This window comes from Saccopteryx bilineata, chromosome 1, assembly GCF_036850765.1.
Source record: "Saccopteryx bilineata isolate mSacBil1 chromosome 1, mSacBil1_pri_phased_curated, whole genome shotgun sequence".
NCBI lineage: Eukaryota > Metazoa > Chordata > Mammalia > Chiroptera > Emballonuridae > Saccopteryx > Saccopteryx bilineata.
This window is the reverse complement of record NC_089490.1, coordinates 120,471,598-120,489,976: the sequence shown is the minus strand read 5'-3', so window position 1 is coordinate 120,489,976 and position 18,379 is coordinate 120,471,598. Positions and strand designations below refer to the sequence as shown.

The 18,379-nt window shown below is 36.9% G+C and overlaps 1 protein-coding gene and 1 pseudogene across 1 annotated transcript in view; one reads left to right on the top strand and one right to left on the bottom strand.

The window, feature by feature from the left end:
- Positions 1 to 18,379, bottom strand: part of PDE3A (phosphodiesterase 3A) — a 326,308-nt gene that overhangs the window by 221,904 nt on the left and 86,025 nt on the right. The window lies entirely within an intron of this gene.
- Positions 12,202 to 14,929, top strand: LOC136321004 (melanoma inhibitory activity protein 2-like; annotated as a pseudogene).

Here is an 18,379-nt window from a genome sequence, read left to right as displayed (position 1 = left end):
TAGGATTAGAGCTTGTACCTTTGGCCCATTTAAATCTTAATTTATTTTCAGAAACAGAAAACCAAATGCTCTTCCTTTGTTCATTACATACCAAACATGCTTAAATGAATTATTTAATTAGGCAAAGAGGATGTGAAAGGTCTTTGCATCATGTTTCTGCCCTTTACTTAGATATTGCCATAGAACAGAACTCACATGGAAAAACAAGGGTGAGCTCACCAAAGGCACTCGACCTAAGAATTTGAACATTTTACTGATTTTGTTGTGGGAGAAAGGAGAGGAATACAGGAATTTGAAAAGATACAGTATATATAAATATAGAATATACAGTATATCCCTTTTCTTTCCTGCATTAAGCATAAGAGGTAGATGAAAGGAAGAGGAAACTTTGCCTCATGATTAAACAACATCAACAGTAATCTAAAGAGGTTTCTTAACAAATCATTAGGCTATTAGGATAATCTGACCTGTGAAAATTCACCAATCACAGCACCCCCACATCTACACCAATAGAAAATAAAAAGAAACACAAATTTATTTGCTGTCGTAGGCTGAATAATGGCCCCAAAGAGATCCATATCCTAATTCCACAAGTTGGGGAATGTCATCCTCTATGGCAAAAGGGGCTTTGTGGAAATGATTAAAGATTTTGCGATGGTGAAATGATCCTGTATTATATGGGTGGTCCTAAATGTCATCACAAAAGTCCTTATAAGAGGGAGGCAGGAGAAAAATCTAAGAACAACAGTGGCAGAGGCAATGTGAGGAGTAAAGATACTAAAAAACCACTGACGGCTTTGAAGATGGAAAAAGGCCAAGGACCAAGGAATGCAACTCTAGAAGGTGGAAAGGAAAAGATTTTTTTTCCCTAAAATCTATGGAGGAAGAAACTCTGCTGAAACCTTGATTTTGCACCAGTGAAATTGATTTCATACTCCTGACCTCCAGAATTTAAGTGAATAAATGTGTGTGGTTTTAAGCTACCAAGTTTATAGTAATTTGTTATAGAAGTCATAAGAAACTAAACAATTACAATTTAAAATAATTTTTGTCAATAAAACAATCACCTTAAAGAGAATGAAAATTCAAGAAAATACTAAGAAAAAAAAACACAATGTATATAACCAACAAAATATTCTTATCCAAATATATAAGGAATTCCTTTGGAAAAATAAAAGGACAAACTACTAATAATAAAGTGGGCAAAAACACAAAAAGGCATTTCATGAATGGCTCCTAAATATATAAAAAGAGTTTCAACTTCACAATCAATCATGAACATGAAAACTAAAACCACAGTAAACTCCATTTTATACCCATAACACTTGCTGATGTGTAAAACAATTGAGAATTCATACAGTCTCTTGGGGAGCTTGTATATTGTTACACCCATGTTGGAGTATGGTTTGGTTCTATACTGGAGAGTTGAACAAGTACATACTATATGATACAGCAATTCACTCTCAGGTTTACACTTGAAGATATACTTGTACATGTGCTCTCAAAGGCCACATACAATTTTATGAATACTGTTACTAATATTCAAAAATATTAGGAAAATCTAAAACTCCACCAAACAACAATGGATAAACATGTTGTGGTATACTAGCATCACACACTGAATTAGTATGTAGTAGGAAATGAATGAACTACCGTAAGTCCTCACTTAGAGTCTAGATAAGTTCTTGGAAACTGCAACTTGAGGCAAAACGACATATAGCAGAACCAATTTTACCATAGAGTAAGTGATACTAACAAGAGTTAAGTCCCTACAGTGTATTTCTCATCACAAAACATTACCAAACTACTAAATATAGACCCAAAGCATTTCCAATATTAAACATTGAAATAAATGTGAGTTATACATATAGTTAAGGAAGATTAACAAAGCACATAAGATGATTATTTTCTAACCTGCCTACAGGGTCAAGGGTGGCCAGAGCCTCTCCCAGCACCATGAGGTGTCAGGCGGGAACCAACCCTGGACAAGATGCCCTTTCATCACCGAACGCACACACATGCGTTCAGACTGGGACAATGGAGACTCACCAATTTGCCAAATATGCACTTAATTCTTTGGGGTATGGGAAGAAACAAGAGTATCAAAGAAAACCTATGGGTAGAATGTACAAACTTCATACAGACTATAGTCCTAGTCAGCAATATTCTTTTTTTCCTCATCAATGTTACCATGAAATGGTGTTTATCATAATGACATATTCAAAGACCTACTGTAAAGTAATAGACATCAGCATTATTAAATCTCAAAAAGTTGGGTGGAAAAAGCAAGTGATAGAAAAAAAAATAGAACAGTATAGCTAGACCAGGTCGTGGCACAGTGGATAGTGTCGACCTCGGATGCTGAGGAACCAGGTTCAAAACTCCAAGGTCACCGGCTTGAGCGCGGGCTCACCAGCTTGAGCGCAGGGTCACTGACTTAAGTGTGGGATCATAGACATGACTCCATGGGCGCTGGCTTGAGCCCAAAAGTCGCTGGCTTGAACAAGGAATTGTGAGTATGGCTGGAGCCCCCTGGGCAAGGCACATATGAGAAAGCAATCAATGAACAACGAAGGTGTCCCAACTATGAGTTGATGCTTCTCATCTCTCTCCCTTCCTATCTGTCTCTCTCTCTCTCTCAAAAAGAAAAATAAATAGTATAAATCTAGTATTATAACATTCAAAAATAGACAAAACTAAACTATATCATTTTAAAGGATTCATTTTATTTTAAAAAAGCAAGATAATTACTTTCATAAAACTCAAGATGTGAATGAACTGTGTAAGAAAGAAAGGAGGCTTTTATGTGCAAATATTTATAATTAAAAGTTTTTGTCAATAAAAGTCAATGATATAAGTCACCACAACTGGTATAACAGCAAACTAGACACCATTTCTAAGATCTACCTCCCTATTTGGATTATCCATTATTAATTTTTGAAAAAAGTAAAGGTCTTACAACTTAACTACATGTTAAAATCACACACAACAAGCTTGCACTGAGTATCACGTAAAACATATTAATTATAACACATTTAAACTGTTTACCATATTGGGAAATAATCATTTAATTTATTTAGAAAGAGAGACTCTAGAAACTTTTAATGTCTTTAGATATTTAGCTGCTATGTTCCCAAAACTTCTGCACTTGAGCCCAAGCCAAATTTTAAAATTCCTCCAAACAAGATTAAGCTACACATTCCAAGATCTAAAAAATTTCAGAGGAAACCCTGATAAGATTTAAACTTTAAACCACTCTTTATTTTTTCTCAGGATAGAGAGTCACTAGCTACTTACTGTTTTTCTGAGACATTTAGTTCTTAAGATGAGTTGCAGCTGTGATAATGTGGTCATTTTTGATTAATAAAACCCCTGAGGGATGACTAGATTCAGAGAGAGATTTAACAACTGAAGAGAGCAGGATTTTATATCTAACTGGATAGCTGACCTCTAGTAAAAAGGAAAAAAATAAAAGTGGTTCCTTTCTTCAAGATTTCAGAATTCCCACTGATTGGGTTTTGCACTGGGATTGAAGGGAGGAGCTGAAGTTGCTAGAACTTACAACAACCCCCTCCCCCATCGCATAAAATTGACCTCCAAAAGACCAACTATCAGGGAGCAGATACTTTCCACTAAAGACCCTAAAGAAAATAAAAAAGAAAAGAAAAATAAATGGCATTAGCTAGAGTTTGTTAAAGACACTGAATTGTTTCATGCAACTACTAAGGGACTCCTTTTTGGTTGTCTTTTTTTTCATCCATTTTGCCAGTAAGTACGTTAAAAATTCAGCATCCTGAACCCCAATTGTGATCAGAATCTCTGGAGATGATACATAAGAACCACCTAGAATATGCTGACCTATATAAATTGTTAAAATTCTACAAGGTATCTTAATGGGGTAGAGATGTATCTGTTTCTTTCAGTGTTAATTACGGGGTCAACATTCACCAGTATGAACATGAGGGCTTTTTATGGTCCACACGTTTTCTGACTACTCATGTTAGTGCCACACTAGTACAAAAATACTCTAAATGTTACTTTCTCCCTTATATCCTGAGTACCAAATACAGTAGCCAGCAGGCATATAAAAATATTAAAAAATATATATTTTGAATTAGAAGACCAGAAAAATAGCCTTAAGAGAAACATGTATCATGTATCAAATATTATTTTGGTATAAAGTCTAAAATTCTTTATTTCTTTGAAATGTGCAACTTTAAATAATACCAATTCACCCAGAATCCAAAAAACCTAGAAAATGTACATGCTTTTTACTTTTTCAGTCCTTACTCTAGGATTTTGAGGACTGAAGAACTTGAGGCAATAGAATAAAGATGGGTGTGTCGTTCATGAACTGGTAATGTTGCTCTCCGACAGGAAAACGGGAACCCAGAGTAAAGAGAGAGCATGATCAAACTCTACCTCCAGAAATGGGATTTGTGGAGAAGAAGCACAGAGGAGAGGAGATTAATTTAGGCCAGTGGTTCTCTCCTTTGGCTACATGTTAGACTCATCTGGGATGCTCTTTTAAAAACACCGTTTTTAACTTGTCAGGAGGGAAACCTATATTAAAAGCTCCTTTGGAGCTTTTAATGTCCAGGCATGGTTGAAAAACACTTGTAGCAAATTAAAAATTAAGATTGCTCTCTACCCTACATGTATACCTCACAATCCTATGGAGAGAGTAAAGAGTTCAAATGCTAGATTGCTCTCCAGATCTGCTGACTTAATTTCTGGGATAATCTGTATCTAGTGTTAGCTCAGGTTACCATAGCAAAATAACATAGACTGGGTGGCCGAAACAACAGAAATTCATTGTGTCACAGTTTTGGAGATTAAAAATTCAAGGTCAAGGTGCCAGCACAGTCAGTTTTTGGTGAAAGCTCCGTCCTTGAGTTGCAATAGCCAGTTTCTCACTGTATCCGCACTCGGTAAGCAAGAGGATAATCCGAGCTTCGTGATCAGAGGGTTCTAGGTTCATCCCTTAATAAGTGTCATAATTGAAACCAGAAAAGGCCCCTGGGGCACCATTCCCTAAATGTCAGCCAACTCAGACATCATCAGCTTATATCCCCCTGTACCATTGAGCTGAGATACAGCCTCAGAGCCCTTCTTATCACCATGTTCCAAATCGACTAGAAACAACACTCAAGATGAAAAGTGTTTTCCATCACTACTCTAAATACTCTTTATTTTATGTGATGAACTCCATCAACAAATTTCTTTCTTTCATTAGACAAAGCCTAAGTATATTTTTAAGACTACCCTAAAAGTTACAAAACCTATTGATGTTACTGAATAATTCCTGTTAAGCAAGTCAGAAAATTAGAGTTTTGTTAACACATGTATTAGATATAGAAAAAAACCATGAAAGAGGTTAATTTTTTTCCAGTTTTCCTAAAATAGAACTGATCTATATAATAACACTGTATAAGTTTAAGGTATACAACATGTTGATTTGATATATTGTACTTATATATTGTAAAATGATTACCACAGTAGTATTAACATCTCCGTTACCTCACATAATTATCTCTTTTGTAGTAAGAACATTAAAGATCTACTCTCTTGGCAACTTTCAAGTCTTTAATACAGTACTATTAACTATAATCACCATGCTGTGCACTAGATTTCCAGAAGTTATTCATCTTATAACTAGAAATTTTACCCTTTTATTGATATCAGCATCTTCTCATTCCTCCCACTCCCCAGGACCTGGCAACCACCATTCCTACTCTGTTCCTATGAGTTTGAAGTTTTTTTAGATACCACATATGTGATGATATCTTACAGTATTTGTCTTTATCTATCTTACTTATTTCACTTAAATATAATATCCTCCAGGTCCATCAAATTGTAGTATATGTCACAAATTTCTTTCTTTCTCAAGGTTAAATAGTAATCCATTGTGTATATACACCACATCTTCTATATACATTCATCTATAGACAAACACTTAGGTTGTTTCCATATATTGGCTATTGCGAATGATGCTGCAATGAACATGCAGATATCATTTCCAGATCCTGATATCATTTTATTTGGATATATATTCAGAAATGAGACTGTTGAATCAAATAGTAGTTCTATTTTTAATTTTTTGAAAAACCTCTCAACTATTTTTCATGATTGCACCAATTCACATTCCCACCAACGGTATACGAGGATACACTCTTCTCTACATTGTTACCAATACTTACCTCTTTTCCTTTTGATTAGAGCCATACTAACAGGTGTGAGTTGATATTTTATTGTGGTTTTAATGTGCATTTCCCTAATTATTAGTGATTTGAGCATATTTTCATGGGTTTTGTTTACCCTTTGTCTTCGGAAAAATTTCTATTCTGTACCCCTGCACACTTTTTAATTGTATGTTTTTTTTGTTTCTTAATGTATTGATTTTAGTGAGAGAAGAAGGGGGCAGAGAGAGAGAGAGAGAGACAGAAACATTGATCTGTTCCTGTATGTGCCTTGGCCGGGGATTGAACTGGCGACCTTTATACTCCATACAATGCTCTAACCATCCGAACTATCTGGCCAGCACTGTATAGTTTGCTTTTTTTTACTGTTGAGTTGTATGAGTATTTTATATATTTTGGATATAACCTCTATTTAGATACACGATTTGAAAATATTTTCTACCATTCTGTAATTTGTCTTTTCATTTTGTTGGCTTGTTTTGCTTTGCTGAAGCTTTTCAGTTTGATGTACTCCTATTCTTTTTGTTTTTATTTCATATGCTTCTGTTGTCATATCCAAAACACTGTTGCCAAGAGAAAGAGATTAAAGTTAAGATATGATTTCCAAGAAGAGGTAGGGATGGAATCAAAGTAAGAAATTAAGAAGACACAATTTTCCAAAGTCGTTTTTGGCAGAGAATATCATTTAGAGTTCCCTGAAAACCCATAAAAAAATAAAAAATAAAAAAAGAGAACAGCTGTCTCATGGGAATATCTATTTTGTCTGCCTTCATTCTCCACATTGACATTTAACTTCAGAATTTAGGCTTTATTTACAATTAGAGTACTGCTGTGTTGAATCATTTACTGTTTTTATTTCCTAAATAACTTAGTATTTCCCTACTTCTCCCCGTAATATTTACTTTCAGATGTCATCAATAACTTCTGTTGTTTAAAACAATGGTGCTTCTCTAGACATTATTCAATATATATCTTTTAAAAACTTAAAAGCACATGTGCTTATTAGAAAAGATTTTTTGTGTGTTTTAAACTGAAACAGTTCCTAAATAATTATCATTAAAATAGCATTTGAATTAATTTATCGAATTCAGAAAGAGTCAGTCACTTTCTATACTGAATCAGCACCCTGCAGATGTTTACTTTAGGAAAGTGACTGAAGACAATGGGAAAGACTGATTGTAAGGAGGTGACAGGCTAGAAATGGGGGACCATGGCAGCCAGCTGGGGGGAAAAGATGAAAATGGGCTAACGCTGACCATATAGAGAGGGGTTGACAGATATAAAACTGACAGGACATTACAATATAGTAAAATGAGTAATGAAGTTCAAAGTCTAGGTAAAAATAGACCTTTGATGTCACACTCTGGTAACTAAAAGGATCCTGATTGTTGAAAAATCTGAAAATTTCAGTCATTTCCAGGCTTAAAGAATGGCTTGGCAATCTTTCAGGGTTAAACATAAACATATATCTCAAAATCTGCCTCCAAAATAAAAATAAGAATGGAAGTGGTGTGACATGATCTCCTCCTGCTCATACTTCGTACTAATGAGTTTTCAAGCCTATCATCTCTGGGTTCTGAAACATAGAGAAAAGCCTGTGAGCTTCAAGGCTTTGGACTTGGCTCCAGGTTCCGTGTGGACTTGTGAGGGCTCAAAGAATCCCACCCCATTAGCAATAAATACCCTTTCTGACAAAGGGGCAGCCTCACAGTGTGCAAAGTAAGCTGTTCAGTTACCTCTCCTCCAGGGCCATTTAACAAAATAACTCCCTCCAGTCAAGATGTCTGAAACACTGAGAGGGTGCTCTGTGCTTCTTCCACCCTTGGTACAGAGAAGTCTGACAAAATCCAGTTACAGGGCTTGCCAGTCCACGACAAACAGGCAGTGAACAAACACTCCTTAAGCACTTGTTTCTAATTCCTCTCAACAGTAGTTTGGTTAAAAGTCATAACAACACCAACAGCTGTGAAATAAGTCTGGCATGTGTGAAGTTGCACTAGGGCTGAAGAGGAAGTTCAGGAGACATTATCAGTGCAACTTGAAACATTAGGCAGACCTTGCCATCAGTGTAACTAGAGCTGCCTCTTCCTTCTTTATAGAACTGTGATTCTCACAAGCTTACTAGGTTTCTGATGCCAGGCCAGGCAGTTTATCATTATTAGTTCATTTAATCTTTAAAATCAATGCTATAGATAAATCCACATTATTGGGGCAATTTCACAGATACCAAAATAAAATCCAGAAAAATTAAATAACTTGCCATAGACCAAAGGCTAGGGGAGAACTCAATCATCTGCCTTTTAAATTTCCAGACAGAAGGCCCAAAGGCAAAATATATAACATGCAAAATGTTATTAAAAAGAAAGCAAGATTCTGAGATAGCTCATAGTGTAAAAGGGAACACTCAGAAATTAACTGCAAATGAAAAAAATAAATACCAGAACTAATTTAGGAATAGAGTTCAATCCTAGTAAAAACAATGATGCTATTTTAAAACCTAGACAAGGCAACTTACTTGAGCTTAAAGGACAAAATCACAAGGTTGGCTGCAAAAGGCAGACTTGCTCTTAATTTAAATGAGTGTTTAAAGAAATGTTCTTATCCACAGAACAACATTCCACTGTTTAGCTCAAACATTCAGATTTAAGTGCATATTCTAATAACATATAAGAAATACGGTCCAAAACCTAGTAAAAGATGCCAGAAGATGCATTTCCAATGCTTTTAAGAGAGTATCACGTATTTTTCAAAGTAAATCAAATAAGAGAGCTTTTTAAAAATTATCTTTTATATAATCAAGAATAGTAATTCATTTTTACAAAACCTTTAATGCTAAAACATCTAGATCTATTGGGTGATAGAAAGTATTCCAAGCAGAAACATAGAAAATTACTATACAAAATCCTGAGGCCTGAGTGTCCTCCCCTGTTTAAAAAGGGGTTGGGCTGACCTATCTTTAATATTCACTGCAGAATTAAAGATTTCTAGAAACACAAACCAAAGAGAAACAGAGTTATCACTAATCTCCTTTTTTTTAATCATTTTCCTGAAAGAATCTTTTCCAGAGATTTCAAATATTTATAATATATTGTGTTAAGCAAGTCTATCTGTTATTCCTCAAATCAGAATTTCTCAAAAAAGAAAACAACCAATAACTTAGAATTTATGTTTAACAGCTGCCTTCTTTTACTCTCAATTAGATAAAAATTGAGTTGATTTATTAAAATAATACACTGGTCAACAAGTTCAACAATTAAGAAAAAACTTTGGAAGGCATATATTTAAAAAGGGCTGCCCACTCAACAATGTGAAAACAAAGAAGTTACCACAACGCTAATAAAATTTGTGTTTATTTCTGCAGTTTTTTGAATTCAACTCTGGAATTCAAAGGGCAATTTATATTTTGCCCTCATAACCATATGATGGGAAACACACTTGAGATCTCACTCTAGCATTCAAACTAAAATTTGGTGATGGAAAAAGGCAGATCCCTCTAGTAACTGAAGCAGGTGGTGACTTCTAAGGAGGAGAAAGAGAAAGAAATATTTTATCCTAAAATTCAAATTTTATCTGTCATGCACAAAGCCACATTCTGGTAATTTTTAATAGATTAAGTGAGTTCCATTTTCAGACTGAATTTGGTTTTGGGTAGTAACTACCCAAAAAAAAGTTAAAAATAAAAAAATAGACAAAATGGCCTCTTACTATGAGACATTTAAAAATAATGTATTAGTCATAATTTAGTCTTAAAATAATTTCTTTAAAGCTACACTGAAAGTAAAAAAGCATTCAAACTACTCATGGCCATACATAATCACATATCGTCACTCACTAAATGCAACTCCGTGCACCATTAGATGGGTCACACCAACTGGCTTCTTTACATCTCTCTACCACCTCCTCATCTTACTGAAATAGAAACAAATTATTGCTTCCCTTGCACAGAAATTCTTAATTTTTAAAGCTTCTTAGGGTGGACATGCTTTATAAAATTTAAATTTAAAACCCAACATATTTGTTTGCATAACAAAAATAGTTCCAGCTACAGATTGTAACTGTCTGTGTAAAGTGTTTGTGCTTCACGGAAGCCTACTGTTTCTTTGCTTGACTTCTACAAGTTTGGCTGTCGAGAACTGCAATGGGAACAATCTCCACGTTGCATAACATAGTTCAGTGTACTGGACAAAGGGTGGGGCCTCTGGACTCCCAGTGACGATTTGAATGGATCCCTAGGTAACATGCTTTTCAAGAGGCAGAAGAGAAAAATAAATGGGCCAGAGGGTCAGGTTTTAACCTGCTGACTTAGTTCATTGGCTCTCCACACTCAGTAATGGCCTCTACACAGTTTACAATTACATGATATTTCTTAATGATCCAAAATCTCAAAAAGGAAGATCTAAGATGAGAAATATTTTGGCACACATTTGTATCATTTGTAATACTTTCTTCTGGAACATTTGTTTCGATATAGCCTCTCAATTCTAAGAAGTAGGGATCATTGGTGCTATTTGCTTTCCCCATTTTATTCATCTCTAGGACTTTCAAATTTCATATTTTCTATTTTATACAGGACATGTTACCATTTTTAAAAGTATAAATAAAACTACTTCTGATATTTAACATTCTAGAATATCTAAGTACTTAGCTAAAGGGAATCACATCTGAGTTGTGGGTGTGGGCATGTGTTAGGCTACAATTTTCTCTGAACTAATATAAAGGACATTCTGTTCTTGAAATACATACCCTGTAGAAATGGAAAAATATCATACTAATAAAGAGAAGAAACTATAGAGCAACCTTTAATTTCACAGACTTGTATCTTCAGAAAGGAAGGTCTGATGAACAAAAAAAAACACACAGAATTTTTATAAGCTATACGTACCTTCAAATTTCTAAAATAAATAGGGTATAATGAACCTAAAAAACAGAAATAAAGTTATATACAAAGAGTTTATATGTTATTGCAAAGCTTCTAATTTCATTTTAGGATTCTTTTATAGTCTGATGCTATTACTGCTTCTTAATTCATAATACTGAAATTTGCTTAGTGGTATAAATAAAGTATGATACTTCATAAGTTCATAACATGGTGACAGTGTTTCTCCTAAAATACTTCATTTTCTCTCTCTATAAGGTTTGATGATAATTAGTAGGTATGTCTGGAAAGCTTTGGATAAACCATTTCAAAGAAAGAAACTCATTCATACATGAGAAACAAATGTTTGTGTCCACATGTCTCATTTTAGTTGACATCAGATCAGTCATTTATATTCTAGCAGTCAGTTGCCAAGAAGAAAGAAATTTCTATCACACACTGTCCTGCTATACCTTAGGGCAGTGGTCCCCAACCTTTTTTGGGCCACGGACCGGTTTAATGTCAGAAAATATTTTCATGGACCGGCCTTTAGGGTGGGACGGATAAATGTATCATGTGACAGAGACAAGCGTCAAGAGTGAGTCTTAGATGGATTTAACAGAGGAAATCTGGTCATTTTTTAAAAATAAAACATTGTTCAGACTTAAATATAAATAAAACGGAAATAATGTAAGTTATTTATTCTTTCTCTGCGGACCGGTACCAAATGGCTCATGGACTGGTACTGGTCCGCGGCCCAGGGGTTGGGGACCACTGCCTTAGGGCCCATACAAAAGCTAACAGGCTTTGCCTAAATGAAACCACAAGGTGGGGCAGCGAGAGAAGGTGCACTGCAGACTGTCGCAGGACAGGCTTGGACCTTCATATCATCCGGAGGCAAGGAGTAACACAGGGGCCAAAGCTTCCCAAGTGGGCAGCGTGGTCACTTAAGGCCTATCCTTTCAGCGATGTTCCTCCAGCACCCTCCCCCCCCCCCCCACCGGCTGCCACAGCTGTCTTCACAGCTGTCTGGTCCTGTTGCCTGGTGTGGTTTGGGCTCTGGACAAATGCTGCATGTTCTCTGCCGCTTCCTGTCAGCTCAGTCGGGTTGGCTGAGGCTACTGTATCCAAGGCAGCCTTGGCACCATGGACTAGCCCAGGATGGCCCCTCGGGTGTACTTGGGTCTGGTCCTGGAAAAGCTACTGCAGGGTTGTGGCAGCACTCCCTGGAGATAATGAGAAAAATCCCTAATCCAGGCCTGACCTGTGGTGGCGCAGTGGATAAAGCGTCGACTTGGAATGCTGAGGTCGCCGGTTCAAAACCCTGGGCTTGCCTGGTCAAGGCACATATGGGAGTTAATGCTTTCTGCTCCTCCCCCTGTTCTCTCTCTATCTATCCCTCTCTCTCTCCCCCCCCCCTTCCCTCTCTAATAAAAATGAATAAATAAAATCTAAAAAAAAAAAAAAAGTAAATAAAAATCCCTAATCCCTCTGGTTTTCCATGACAATTGCTGATATATGCAGCTATTGTTGAACTTTTTGCTGTTTTCTTGTTTTTGTGGAGAAGTTTTTAATCAATGAGAAGCCAGCTTTATGTGGAAAGAGAGAAAAAAGCTTTCTATAGAAGTTTCTACATTAATCAAAGAAAGATGTAAACTACCTGAAAAATGTAGCCTCCTATTCAAGGAGTATGAAGGCTTCCAGTCATTAAAGGAGTCCAGTTCTGAGAAGAAGACAACCAGAGCTCAAAGTTTGGAGGCAATTTGTGAAAAGCTGAAAAGTTCCAAATCTGAATGTGAGAATGAAATATTCTTTCAAGAAAAAGACTTAAAAGAAGGGAAAGCTTTACATTCTGAACAAATGAACTGATGATGGCTATTTGAAAAAGGACACAGTCCTTAGAAGATACAACAAAATCACTCAAATCACAAGTAGCTGAGGTCAAAACAACCTTCAGAATATTTTAAATAAATGAAAACCAACTTAAGATAGCTAGAAAAAATGCTTTGAGTGAAAACTCGCAGCTTCAGGAAATCCAGAAACAACTTTTAAAAGAAGTTGAAGAATGGAAAGAACAAGTGAGCGAACTCAATACATAGAAAATAACATTTGAAGACTTCAAAGTATAAGCAAAACAAGTTATATATGATAAAGAAAATCAGATCGAATCTCTTACTGAACACTTGCTAAAGATGCAACATTGGGCTGCTGTGCTTGGAGGAGACTTAATGGGTGATAACTTGGAACTGGAAATAAAAAATAATTAAGAAAATAATAATCAACCAAAAGGAGCTTTAAAGAAGTTGATGCACGCTGCTAAGTTAAAGGCTTCTTTAAAAACCCTAGAAGAAAGAAACCAAATATATACTCAATTACCTGAAGTAGAGAAAACAAAAGAGCTTACAGAGTATATTCAAAATCTCCAGGCTGCACGAGCATCCTTGTAGTCAGAAATGAACATTTGAAAATGAGAATCAAGAGGTTCAGCAGAAACTGAAAGAAATGACTGAACTGCATAAAGAAAATGAACTGACACTTTAGAGGAAATTAACAGTAGCAGAAAATTACCAGTCAGAGCAGCGATTTACAACCGATGTGCCGCAATAATTTTTTAAAACATGTAATACCTTACTTACTATTCAGTCAGGGGCACTGACCTGACCTCTTTTCCCTTGGGTTGTCAAATAAAAAATAAAAAAAAATAACAATAGCCAACACAACAATATTTGGTGTAAATGCCCTGTCTGGACCCATTAGTATAGAACTCACATAAAAGAGTTGCAAACTTTTGGTCACATCACATAATAAGGTTGCACCTGATTGCTTAATTTTTGGTACCAGTAATCCTTATATACAAGTACAGGTACCTCATTTTTTAAAAAGTCACTTTGGAGTAAAATGGGTAGGTAATTACTATTTATATATTTTTTGGTAAATCAATCAAAATTTATACCTTTTTTAACTTTGTCAGATTGTCAAAAAATATATTTTTGGGTATGCTGCAGAATTTAGTAATTAGTTTGTGTGCCATGAGACAAAAAGGTTGAACATTGCCAGGTTAGAGAAAGAAGAGAAATGTTCTAAAGCACATGAAGAGATCAGCCAGGCAGCTGAAGATGTAGAGACCTATGCAGAAAGTGAGACCAACAGCTTGAAGAATTGGAGAGAACCATTCATTCTTTTTTTCCAGGGAACACTAAATATTTTTTAATTAATTATAATTTATTGTGTTAATATGAATTCAAGTGTCCCACCCACTAAATATAACTCCCTCACCCTCACCCCCTGTCGCCTATTGCCCCCCTCCCCCCTTCCCTTTGGGACTGAGAACCATTCATTCTTATCAAGGGCAGATTATTTCCCATGAGAAAAAAGCATATGATAATTGGTTGGCAGCTCAGACTGCTGAAAGAAACCTCAATGATTTAAAGGGAAAAAATTCTTACAATAGACAAAAATCAACTGAGACAAAGTTTAAATTTGAAATTTTAGAACAAAGATTCTTAGGCACTTGATGTTCCAAATACAGGATTTGGCACAGAGCATTCCCTATATGGTCTTTCACCACTGGGTTGAACTTTATCTGAAGTGAGAGCTATTCTCTCCCCTCCAACCTTGTTTAAGGGTCCACTCAGATTCTCACCTTGTTTCCACAAGGAGGAAGAAGAGGTCCAAGAGGCCCAGGGAATCCCCTGGACCATCCGATTACTAACAGAAGAGGAGAACCAAACTGACTGATCCTCACAGGAAACCTTCTGACACTCAGTCCCTCTTACCTCTGCAAGAACAGGATTGTGGGATGGTAATTCCTCCATCATGTCAAACTTGTCCTGATCCAGCTCCTCCTCCACAAAGGCAAGAACTCTTTAATTGATTTAAAGACTTTTTTGGCATTGATAATAATAATAAAATCAGCTACTTCTTTCTCCCTTTGCTTTGAGATCTGCTGACATTCAAAAAAGTCACTGGTCTTTTCCTCCAGAAAAATGTGAAAAGTAGAGATGAATTAGATACCACAAAAGATCTGTTAATACACAGGTCTTAAACTTTCCTAGACTGGAAGTTTAAACCACGTTCTTAAATTCCTTAAATATCTACAGCCTTTTTCAAGTTGTCAAGGCATACTTCCAAATACTACAACTTTTGCTGACATATTTGAAAGGATTAAAAGATAAATACTTGATATACACAGCAAGTTTTGTAAAAAAGTGAAAGACTTTTCTGCAGGTGTCTGAGCTTTTCTCCTGCTCATCCTTTACACTGATTCACCTGGAGTTAAAACTGTTTTCTCCTGAACTTGTTCTCAACGTCATAAGGTAGAGTTCCTACACACCTGGGTAAAGACAGTGTGTCTTTAGCACCAGTTTACTGCTATGCTACAATTCTTACCCCAAAGCAAGACCTGCTCAGCTCAAATGTTGACATGCGTCTCTCCCTGACATAAAAGACACTTGATGTTTCATCAAAATATGAGCACATGTGGACAAGTCCTGCTGGGAGTGAGGACGATGGAGACGCAAAGACCCGACTCCGGGGACCAGGTTCAGTGACGCAGATCCACTTTATTCAGGAAGTAAACTAGCTTATATACATGGGTTGAGCCAAAAGGATGTTGTCCTTCATAGCCAATGGCTGAAAAGATCAGGGAGCTGCGTGGCTGGCGCTAAGTCACTTCCTTATAGCGGGTGAGCTTCCCTCCTGGGTATGCCCAGGAGGCTTCTGGGAGCTGGAGTATTCTCACAGCATTGCATCAGCCACAGCTGCTAGGAATGCGTTCTGTGCTCCACACACAAGCACATGCCAGCCCTGGCCCATCTACAGTCTGTATTCCACATCATTCTTCTTAAAGAGATCATGTCTGTGATCAGAAGAAAGTCCAAAGGCCTCTCAACATGGCCTCCAAGAGTCTCTGTAATGTGTCCCCCTGCGTCCTCGATGGCCCTTTGTCACACTGCTCTCACCTTTGTTTCTCTGCTCTGCCCTCACCTCTGAGATATATTTCCATTTGCCATTTTCTCTTCCTGCAGTGAATTCCCCCAGATATGCCCACGGCTTGCTCCCTTGAACACAACAGAAGTTCCCGTATCAGTTCACCTGCTACATTAAATGGTGCCTACTCTCACCACCCACCTATCAACTCCACTGAGCTTGCTTGATTTTTATTCACAGCACTGATTTCACTGACATATTATCTATTGGAATGAAATTTCAAGTGAACAGAAGATTTATCAATTGTTAACTGGTATTCTAAATGCTTAATATAGTCCGGCACCTAGTAGGCATGCAATAAATATTTACTCAGAGTTCTGATAGATCAAGAAGAGAAAAAGGTTGCATAATTTGGAGTCCAGGACACAAACTGAATGACTACAAGGACTCTGGGACTGCCGCTCACCAACCTCGTGCCCTGCTATACCCAAATGTGAGATCAGCTCTGGCAATTAAACCTCTCGGGAAGAGTTGCGTTCAAGATCACTGTTCACGACCAAAGTGAGGGGGCTGGAGGAGAGCAGAGAATGTCTCTCCCTAGCCTGGTCTCAAAACACTCTACACTACACATTACTCCTCGGTATGCCCTTAATAATAAATGACTGCCAGGAAGCAGGGCTGTTTTTATTGTACTGGAGAGGAAAGAAGAAACAGGGACATTACATTTTCTCATGATTTGAACTTATCTGATTGGACAAAGGGAGAAGGCAGATATAGTTGTAGGAGAGGCAACCTCTTCAAATTCTCACAAAATACAAATTCAAATTCTCAAAAGAGGCATACTTCTCCTTCAAATGCTCATAAAATACAAATTTATCCTTCTAATTCTCACAAAATACAAATGCTTCATTATCCTTTGGATGGGAAAGGCTTCATTTTGGGCATGTGGGAATGAAAGGGTGGAGAGAAAAATGCCCAGACAATGCTATTCTGAAGCTATTGGGTAAGAATGGCTCTTTTCCCCTCTGATATTCTCGAACCATCCAAATGTCATGTTTCCATGCACTGCTGTCTGGATGCTGTCAAAGGCACTGACTGCTTTGAGGTGAGAGAAGAGGTCATGTGCTCATCTTCTCATATGCTCTCACTGCTGCTGAGTTTTTTGAAAGCTTTGTGACCTAGAAAGGAGATGTGCAGTATGAATGATGCACGGACTGCAGAGAGCACTGCACGTCATCAGTCTATTTATACCTCCAGGAAGGAAAGAAGGAGTGCAGGGCAATGACTCCATACTCCATGAAGGGGATATGCAAAGATCATCTGGAAGAAACAATAAATACAGCAAGGGAAGCACTTCTTGCCATTAGTGAGGGGTAAAATGTGAGGCCACGTTCCCATTTTCTTTGGTTTTTCTGCAATTGTTTGCTTTTAGAGAATTTTGAGTTGTTTCTGTGCATTTTCCACTACTGTGTAAAACATTCTGAGACTGGGTTAGAGACACTGCCAACCAGATTTTCGAGACTGGCTTCATTCCACATATGCATGCATACTCACATGTGGCCATAATCTGCAGTCATTTGGACATGCTGGAAATTTGGGAGGGAAAGTTTCTCAGGCTTAACAAAGTACTTGGAAAAGCCTTACAGATACATGTGTGAGTTACTCAAAAAAGAGTGGGGATGAGAAGATTTATATGGATTTGCACAATATGGTAGAAAAAAATTTTTTTCCCAAGGTATGTAGTCAGCTTCTCTTAAATGGTGAACTATTTCCAGGACAAAGCAGGAGAATGTATCCAGGTACAGCTGTTAACACTTATTCCTGCATCATTGGAGAATTTAATGCCAAGCTTTAGTAATTGTCTCTAATATAAACAGTATAGTGTAGGGCCCAATGAAAACGTTGCCGTGAAACTGACCCATGTATGTGTGTAATGTCTGCCAGCTTGATTTGCTTTCGGAGTTATTTTACTAGCAGTGGTGATGGGTTTGCTGACAACTGGCAAGACTATGAGGTGTTTTCTAAGGCTCAAGATTAGGTGTTTCCTAGTGTGAAATTTATTGATCCTCAGGGGCTCAAATCTGGTCCTGAATTCCTTCACAGAATACAAACTGATTTACTCTGAACATACCCAAGGTTCGTAATAGAAACACTCCGTGTCTACTACTATCCACGTCTTCTCTTTTTGTCTAAGGCTTCTCTTTATGTTTAAGGCATGCTTCACTCTTTTTCTACCTTTGCTAAAATTACTTTTGATTTTAATTCATGGAGCACTCACATTCACTTCTTCCACAGCCTGACCTATAATACCTATAAGGTGGTTGAGGCTGTGTCTTGAATAGTTCAGATCAAAGAGAATATTTTATTTCTTTAATTTTGAACACTCACAGGGTAA